This window comes from Neolamprologus multifasciatus, unplaced genomic scaffold (genome assembly GCF_963576455.1).
Source record: "Neolamprologus multifasciatus unplaced genomic scaffold, fNeoMul1.2 chr13_unloc_4, whole genome shotgun sequence".
NCBI lineage: Eukaryota > Metazoa > Chordata > Actinopteri > Cichliformes > Cichlidae > Neolamprologus > Neolamprologus multifasciatus.
Window position 1 is genome coordinate 23978 of NW_028181977.1, and position 9662 is coordinate 33639.

The 9662-nt window shown below is 44.4% G+C and overlaps 1 long non-coding RNA gene across 1 annotated transcript; it reads left to right on the forward strand.

Moving 5' to 3' along the window:
- The first annotated feature begins 1295 nt into the window (after positions 1 to 1295).
- Positions 1296 to 3449, forward strand: LOC146490397 (uncharacterized). Its single transcript, XR_014872767.1, has 2 exons — positions 1296 to 2616; positions 2803 to 3449. It is a non-coding gene; the product is annotated as an uncharacterized LOC146490397 (long non-coding RNA).
- Positions 3450 to 9662: the final 6213 nt, after the last annotated feature.

Genomic DNA, 9662 nt, shown 5'->3' on the forward strand with positions numbered 1-9662 from the left:
CAGGGAGACTCATCTTATTACAGTCACTGTAACAGTGACCAGTCATGTGTTTCATGCCTGCCCAGGCCACCCTTAAGTTATTGCTACCCATCTCCGCCTCTACCTTATCCTTGTATTTTATTTTGGCTTTTTTAATTTCTGATCTGATCTCCTTCCTAATTTCTCTGACTTTCAAGATATTCCCTTCAGTAAAAGTTTTTTTCCTTTCATGAATCAGCCCCAAAAGAGCTTTGGAAGACCATGGTTTGTTATTAGGGAAAAAATGCACAACCTTTGAAGGGATAATCATGTCTCTGCAAAAGGAGATATAGCTGCAGACAACGTCAGTGAGTTCATTAATGTCTCTACATGATTCTATAAACACTGACCAGTCTGTACAGTCAAAGCAGCCCTGCAGGGTAAAGAGGCATCATCACTCCAAACCTTTATGCGGTGTTTCCTCACCTTCTCTCTTCTCAGCACAGTCTTGTAAACTCGCAGAAGATGCACCGTGATGTGATCCGAGGATCCGAGGGCGGGGCCAGCCACAGATGTATACGCACCTTTTATGGAACCGTAACATAGATCCAGAGTCTTATTGAAGCGTGTGGGACAGTTCACATACTGATAAAAACTGCTCAGTGTTTTCTTCAAGTCGCAGCGATTAAAGTCAACAAGAACAATATTAGGAGCCTCAGGAGAGAAAGATTGTAGTGAGTGGATGACGTTAGAGATGGTGTCAGTCGCATTCTTAGGATTCGCTTTAGGATGGATGTAAACGACGGTGACGTTGATCTGTGGGAATTCCCTCGGCAGATAAAACGGCCTCAAAGACACAGAGAGGAGCTCAATGTCAGGCAGACATAGTTGTCTACGAGCGGTAACGTTTTTACACCATTTCTGATTTATATACAAACACACCCCTCCTCCTCGAGATTTCTGGGTTGCTCCGGGGTCTTGATCCAAACGTATGGGATACCCGAAGCCATTTAGTTCCAGAGAACAATCAGGGTCAGAATCCTTGAGCCAAGTCTCTGTGAATGCCATTAGACATGTATCCCTGTAGTCACGTAAGTGTGCGACATTCAAATGCAGTTCATCCATTTTACTCCTCTGAGACTGCACATTAGCCAGGATTATTGATGGTAAAGGAATACGATTGTATCGTATTTGCTTCTGCAATCGCTGACGTAGGCCTCCCTTCTTACCCCGCTTTCTTGCTTTGACTCTGTTAAAAACAAAAGTGCCCCTGTGGTTACTGGATAATCCAGAGATGGAAAACACTGGAGGGTGAAAAGAGTCCAGAGATGGGCCTTTCCACCGAAGATCCAGAAGAAACTCCCGTGAGTATGTAATTGTTTGAGAGTAGCAATGACTCCAAACAACCGTCAGGATTGCCAATAAATACAGTATGATGTCATATAAGCCTTACAGTATGATGTCATATATGCATACAGTATGATGTCATCCTGTGTCCTCTGACCTGTTTGCCACTGAAAGGCAGTGTTAGAGGGACACTTGGGCATTTATCGCAGCATATGATGTGTTTTCTGGATACACTGCTGCTTTTTCAGCGCCCAGAGATTGATGGCTGCGTGTCAGAGCTGGCTATGAATTTCAGAAGGATCAGGCCTTAACTTAACAAAAAAGTTATCAGTAGTTCTTTCCACCTTTTTACCCACAGCTACATCCACTTCTGTCGGGCCTAGGCTGCTCACTACGGCTGGGTATCATCACTGATTTCTGTAATCCATTCAATTCACGAGGTCCTGATTCCATTCAATTTGATTTTGCCTCAGACAGTCAGAAATATTATAATTCTGATGATTTATCAGCGCTGACACATGTGAGACTTCATCAGAGGTGTGAGCATCACAGCAGAGGCCTTTGTGTCAAAGTAACTGAGGATAAAACAGAAAAACATGAAGGAGATTTTCCCGCCCTGTTTTCTGTAGCAGATACACTTTAAAATATTCTGCAGTAGAACAAAAAGTGAAGAAAACATGAATCAACATCTGACCATTACCTGATGCTGCTGAAGTGAAGCAGAGCAAAGTTACAGAGGTTTGATTACAGACACAGCAAAAGTTTTGCAATTTGGCATCATTTTAAAAAGTTTCAATTTCTTCGTTATAAAACAGCAGAAATGATTCTTTTCAAGGTCATTTTCTGGTGGGAAAAACAGCGACCAACAGCACTGTATATGAATTGTGCATAATAAAGCGAATGAATAATGCAGGAAACAGAGATTTGAGATGGGAAACTGTTCTTGAAGTACACTGAGAGAGAGAGAGCTGTGCAGGCGGTGGAAGCAAAACAGCAAAAGTCAGAGGGGATTAATGACGAGATTTATCAAATGTGGAGCGTAGTTTGGATCTTCTTTTGCTGCTGCTTCAGTGAATTTTGGTTAGAGAGAGATAAAACCTGCAGCTCAGAATCGAGCGCAAAAAAGACGGAAACCGCCGACGCGGTCAGTGAGCTGTCGGCTTTCAGCCCCGACGGCGTGTCCGTGTACGGGCCGTCGGGTAAGAAAGCCGAGGAAGAGAAAGCTGATTGTGATGCTTCGGGTCTGTGTTTACGTCTTTGTGTGGAGTCCGTGTACCTGCTCTCATTTACTGGTTGGTGGTTGTTGAAATCGTTTTGTGAGCCTTAACCTGAGATTCTGGCGTTTCTGGCAAAATACATTTATATTTAAAAGTCGATTCAGGATTTAATGAATCAATATCGCTTCATTCAAGCTACTCGCCTCTCTCTATCCACCTGCACTTTCAAACGCACACACGAAGGACTACGGGAATATCTGGACCACGGCCATTCAGAGAGGTCCCGCCCCTGACTATCTCTGATTGGTTTAGACCACGATAAGGGCATAATGTGTGTCAGTTGTTGACCACACGGACACTTTCAGAGTTGCGGAGACTTTTTTTTAATGTACTGAACGGCTGGTCGCTGGTGCGATCTAGGATTTTATTAGTCACACCAGTGAGAAATTTGGCCGCAAATGTGACCAAATTGGTCAGACTCTAGAGCCCAGAGATCAGCTGCTGTCTGAACTGCACACTTACACTTGGGTTTTGTATTTTTTGGCTTTTTCTCTGCTCTTTTTTGAATTATAAATTCAAGAGGATTTGGATTTCTGTCAATTTCCTGCAGGATTACAACTTCCGAGAGTTTCCATTTTATTTTATTTTGTTTTATTTTGAATTATAACTTTGAGAGGATTTGGATTTCAACTGAATCCCTGGAGTGTTGAAGTTGCAGGGATGCAAAACAGAGATAAGGGCCTCTTCAGGCATGGATGTGCACGTTCTCTCCTCAATCTCTCTCCTCAAAAGATCAACATTAGCTAAGAGTGGGTTAATTAGATGAGTATTAAGTGATTTCATTATGTGATCATAGTATGTGAGCTGGCTTTTCCCCCCTCCTGCTAAATTGCTTTAATAAAATATCCTGCATTCAAAAGGTTTAAATAGTGGACATTCATTTTTTAACTCTTTCTAAAACAGCAACAAGGCATAAAGCTGTGGATAAGTTTACACCTATATAAATATCACTTACACATTTAATTTACAGTTACAAGTTACAAAGTCACTTTCATCTACGCAGGACTGTAAGCTGTCGTCTGTGAGGCGTCAGCTGTGTTTGTTTGTAACACAGTTCATGGTGGAGAACAGCTGCTCACATACGTATGTGGATCTGAAGATCGTCAGGACTCCAAATGCATATTTCTTCATGTTTATGTGTCGGGATGGCATTCCATGTTTCAAACAAGGTTCTCAGTATCACCTGAAAATCCAGTCACATTTAACAGGGATGGATCGATGGTCAGGGCAGTGATGGGGAAGGATAATGTGGGTTTTTCCTCTCTGAACTCGTGGAATTATTTCCCAAATAACTGTGGTGATTGCAGACTGCAAATGCTCTGAATTTATTAACTGTCAGTTTGCACTCAAACGCTAACACCTCCTCCAGCATGTGTAACGCTGTGCCTCCTCTCCCCTGAAGAGTTGTATTCAGCTTCTTCTGGTTCGCTGTAATGTCCACAAAGTGCAGCTTTTTCAGCCACTCTGGCTGTTCCAGCGCAGAAAAGGCGAGCCCTTTGCTGCTCATGAAAACTTTCACCTTTCCCAGACATTTTCCAATTTCATTGTACTACTGTACTATGTATGACTGTGCAATGACAATAAAGAGTTATCTTATCTTATCTTACATGCAGCAAAGCGTTTCAGCACCTCTCCTCTGGACAGGAGGACTCTGTCATACAGCAGGAGATCAGGGTAAATGCTCTCCACCTCATCCAGTAATGAGGTGGAGAGCATTTAAACCTTTTGCCATTATTTTATTGATGATCTGAATGACAACATTTATGACCTCTGTGCATTCTAGAGGAAAGGTTTGCGCACACAATGCCTCTTGGTGCAGGATGCAGTGAAACGTCAGCAGCTTTCTATCCAGTGACTTCTGCAGCCAGGCCACAAAGCCCCTGTGCAGTCATACTTACCATACTTTTATTTTTATATTTCAATATCACAATAATCTTCTAATTTAGAACTACAAGTTAAAAAAGAACTAACATCAGTTGCTGATTTGGTCCCTAAAATCCAGAGAGTAATTATTCATGGTAAGGAATTCATGTGGACTCTAAGCCTGTGGGCAGGCAAGGACATTTAAACAGTGAGGCTGACGACCTACCATTTCTTCGTGTGACTGCTTCTGGTCTAAAAGGGACTCCAATACCAAAATCGATGAATTTAGGCTGTTTGAGGTACACGTTGGGGGAAAACAACAGAAAAAGACAAACATTTCTTACCACTGGTAAGTAGCTGACTAAAAACTGAGCAACATGCTTAATCACCACCTGCATTACAGAGAAAATGTGTTTTAGAAAAAGAGAACAGGAGGAACTAGAAGAATTGTAAAGTGCACACATAAGAAGCCATACTGGGAAATTGTCTTCTCTGCGTTTTCCAAAGAAGACAGTCCCAAAGCCTCCTTCACCCAGCTTATCCTGCTCTTCGTATTTTTCTTCAAAGTCCTCTACAGAGAGACAAAACAAATTGAATTTAACAGGTAAAGGAGACTTTACTCACCTAGATATTTACGCACACCCACAGCACGTGGTGTGGTAAAGGTCGGCCAAGATTTTGACCACAAGTCAGAAACTGGATCAAAATTGGACTAAACTCACTTGAACTCTGACTTTGTCTGCACTTAGAACTATCACAAGACATTAAAACAAAACATCGGGCATTGATGACATCACAGGAATCTAACATTCTAATCTATGCAAACTGTCTCCATGGCTACATAATATCAAATTAAATCATAGCAAAGGAGTAAAAAGCAGGATCAGTCTTCGGGTGTATGTTACATGTTTGATGTCACTGCTGATGTTGTCACTGTTGGTGTGATCTCATGACTCATTCATGCCATCTCAACTGTGGTGTAATTATGAGGTCACAGGGGGACGTGAATTTATTCACAAAGTTGAAAGAGAGTTTGGGTCATAACTCAAAGACAAAATGATGCAGTCAAATCATTGGAATTAAATATCTGTAAATTACACGATTTAGAGGGGTCTGACATCACATCCAGTCTCTCTGCTGTGATGTCAAATATCAACGCCCAAACCCCACGACCGACAAATAACACAGAACACGCAGCCAGTGACGCACCAAACACACACCACGTTTAGTGACCAATAAATCAAGCGCCACAGGTGGTGTAAATGACAGCTCAGGGATGTGTAATGATGTTGATTTTTTCTGTTCTTGTTCCTTTTTACCAAGCCGGGTTTGTTGGTCCTTGTTTCCCTCTCCTGCTGAGTTCCTCCTGACGGAGTTCATAAGCCAGTCAAAGATCTGCACGTCACAATGGACTGAGATGTCGACTTCCTCCCACCAAAAGAAAGAAAAAAGTAAAGTCGTCATGCAGCAGGAGAACAAAAAGTCATACTACAGCTACTGCACCCCTCTAATTTATTAGATTCTTTCAATCATGTGTTTCATAGGAGCCTCGGAGCACTTCTGCACACTAAATGAGCTGTGCTGGAACTTACACCATCACGTAACACATAAAGGAAATCTCTTATTCATAAAAAGAAACAAATGTTTGCTTTGATTACTCCTTGAGAAACTGAATGTCACGGTCCTGAGACAGTCCAGGCTACACTCACCTGCAACAGGTGGAGACTCACCAGGACATTCAGACCTCACAAATTGTGTCTTTCTCAACTCTTCTATAAAGGGTTTCTCTCAGGAGGGGAAGGCAGTGAGACCTGGAGGAGGTCCACCCCATCACGAGGGCTGGCTAGGCTTTCGCAGCCTGTGTGAGTGTATGTGTCTGCACGACCGTGTTTATTGTTTTATATATTTCAAAAAGACGCATGTCCTCACATCTGCAGTTTCTTTGGTGGATCTGGTCTCGTCTGTCTTGAGACGGTCCAGGTTGCATCCACCTGTAACAGGTGGAGACTCACCAGTACATTATGAACTCTGAATGTGTGTGCAGTGTGCGCAAAAGTTTCCATGTTCGTATTTCTTTGGGGAGTTTATCTCTGGATGTGTGTAAATGTATGTGCATTCATATGTGCCTGCATGGAGATCTGAGGTTGGCTGCTAGGATGGACCTCTGTGCAAAATCACAAGTGTGTGAAAGCATTTCCGTGTTTGGATTTCTTTGGGGCGGTCCATTAATGTAAAGAGCGGTGAGGCAGCCCGCTCCCGGTTTTTCCTGCTTTCTTTCCCACACCTGGAGGGCGTCGCCACCTCCTCATGAGGGCTGGCTAGTTTTTGGGAGCATGTGTGTGTGTATTTGTTTTTACAACTGTGCTTATTGTTTTGTGTATTCCAAACTGATTCGTGTCCTCATCTCTGCAGTGCTGCCGTCTCCTGCATCCCGGCATATTTCTAAGGTACGTTTTCTCCTTTTTTATGTTGTTCTTGTAGTTTTTGCACTCACATGAGGTGTGAAATTGGGGCTATTTAACAGGATTATGACATCACATATATTTAGAATCTTACCACCAATTTGATCCTTTGATCCTTGAATCCATAAATAGGGGTGAGAAGCGATGACTTTTAGTCCATTAATCACAGCATTTATGTTCGCAGAATTGAAACGTTCGCCAGAGAAGTATTTTGAAACATCTGGATCCTTTTCGGAGTAACTGTTTACAGATTCCAACATGTCTCAGAGAAAACAACAAGTTTTTTAAGGTAAGTTTTCTTACTGCTGGTCACGTGATGGTGTCAGAGTGACCGGATGAATTTCCTGATGTTGCGGGAATTGCCGTCTTGTGTGTGGCTGGGTGCAGTAAGGAGTGTATGTGATGTGTGTGTGAGCATGCGCGTGAAGGAAACGCGGGGAGCGGAAGAGGAAAAAAAAGAGAGAGAGAGTGTGTCCTGGGTAGAGAGGGCGACCGGGAGCAGCGTTCTAATGGGCTACAGCCTATGCAGTGTGTTTTCGAAGTGTGCAGTACTGTTATTAAAGCCTCATCTCTTCAGTACTCTCCGGTGTCCCGGCTGATTTCTGTCTGCCTCACTACTCCACAAAAGTGAAGAGAGTTAACCCCAAAAGAGGACAAACTTTGGCCCTGGAGGAAGCATCTCCCCTCGCGTCTCCCGACCACGGTCAGGGGACTGACGTGGTCGGGAGAAACTGACTAAAAGAAACTGACTAAAAGAGCAAAGACAGCAATTTTAAGATAAGATAAGATAAAACTTTATTAATCCCTCGGGTGGGTTCCTCTGGGAAATTCGGTTTCCAAAAGCACAGCACCGACAGAAGTTACAGAGTTACAGAATATTATATATATATATATATATATATATATATATATATATATATATATATATAGACACATATATAAATACAAAGACATATATAGATAAAATATACAAAGGGGATAAATAGAATAAATAGGAATAAATATAAAAATACAAGTGAATTGCACATTTCAAGTATGGAGTCTACTGCACCGCTGACTATTAACAAAAAGTATTGCACAAAAGGTAATTGCACAGTGAAGTGAAGAGGCACTACAGCTTAGTTGCCCCCCTCCTTTGTCCCCCTGTCTCCCCTCCCTCTCCCCTCCAGAGAGGAGTTAAACAGTCTGATGGCGTGTGGGACAAAGGAGTTTTTAAGTCTGTTGGTTCTTGTCTTTGGGAGAAGCAACCTGTCACTGAACAGACTCATCTGGTTGTTTATGGCCGTGTGCAGAGGATGCCCAGCATTGTCCATAATGTCCAGCAGTTTCTTTAGTGTCCTTTTCTCTGCCACTAACACCAGAGTGTCCAGCTTCATGCCGACCACAGAGCCAGCCTTCCTGATCAATTTTTCCAGCCTGGATGAGTCCTTCTTTGCTGTGCTGCTCCCCCAGCACACCACTGCATAGAAAAGTACTCCAGCAACCACCGACTGGTAAAACATCCTCAGGAGCTTCCTGCAGATGTTGAAAGACCTCAGCCTCCTGAGGAAGTACAGTCGGCTTTGGGCTTTTTTGTACAGGTGATCTGTGTTGCATGACCAGTCCAGTTTGTTGTCCACCCACAGCCCGAGGTACTTGTACTTGTTGACCACCTCCACCTCCTCCTCCTCTATCTGAACCGGCAGTGGACCTGCTCTGGACCTCCCAAAGTCCACAACCAGTTCCTTGGCTAGAGAACCCTCCGGAGGAGCTTCGCCGCACCGTGGAAAGCCGGCTACAATGGTTCTTTTCTGGCCTGCCATGGCTTCTGAAGTCGCTTCCTCCGACCATGCAGGCATTTCTCCGGCACACACCTCACCTTCTCTCAGCCACTCCTGCATCGCTGCCCGACTCGCCGGATGTGATCTTGCCCGGCCCGTCGGAGCCGTCTGTGGGGAGGAAACGCCGATCGCGCCGCCGGTCCAAAGCTCCTTAGTCTTTGAGGTGTTTAGTTGCAGGTGGTTTGTGTGACTCCATGCGACAAAGTTCCTCACCAGACTTCCATACTCCTCTTCCTGGTCATCCCAGATACACCCCATGATGGCTGTGTCGTCTGCAAACTTCTGAATGTGGCATAATTCAGAGTTGTAGCAGAAGTCAGAGGTGTACAGGGTGAAGAGAAGAGGGGACAGCACAGTTCCCTGTGGTGCTCCTGTGCTGCTGTCCACAGTGTCCGACGTGATGTCCTTCAGCCTGACGTACTGTGGCCTGTCAGTGAGGTAGTCGGAGAGCCAAGCGACCAGGCAGGGGTCCACCTGCATCCTGTTCAGTTTTTCCTGAAGCAGACAGGGCCGGATTGTATTAAAGGCACTGGAAAAGTCAAGAAACAGGATCCTGACCGTGCCTTTTCCCCCATCCAGGTGTGAGTGGGCTCTATGCAGGAGGTACAGGATGGCATACTCCACTCTGACACCCGCCTTGTAGGCAAACTGTAGTGGGTCCTGGGCATGTTGTACCTGTGGTCGGAGGAGGTTGAGGAAGAGCCGCTCTAGAGTCTTCATAAGATGTGACGTCAGTGCCACCGGTCGGAAGTCATTCAGCTCATTGGGCCGGTTCCTTTTGGGGACCGGGACGATGCAGGATGTCTTCCATAGGGCGGGCACTCTCCCCAGTCGCAGACTGAGATTGAAGACTCGTTGTAGCGGCTCCTAGGATCCTAGGACACACCTTGTCTGGACCTGCTGCCTTTCTGGAGCGAAGCTTCCTCCGTTGTCTC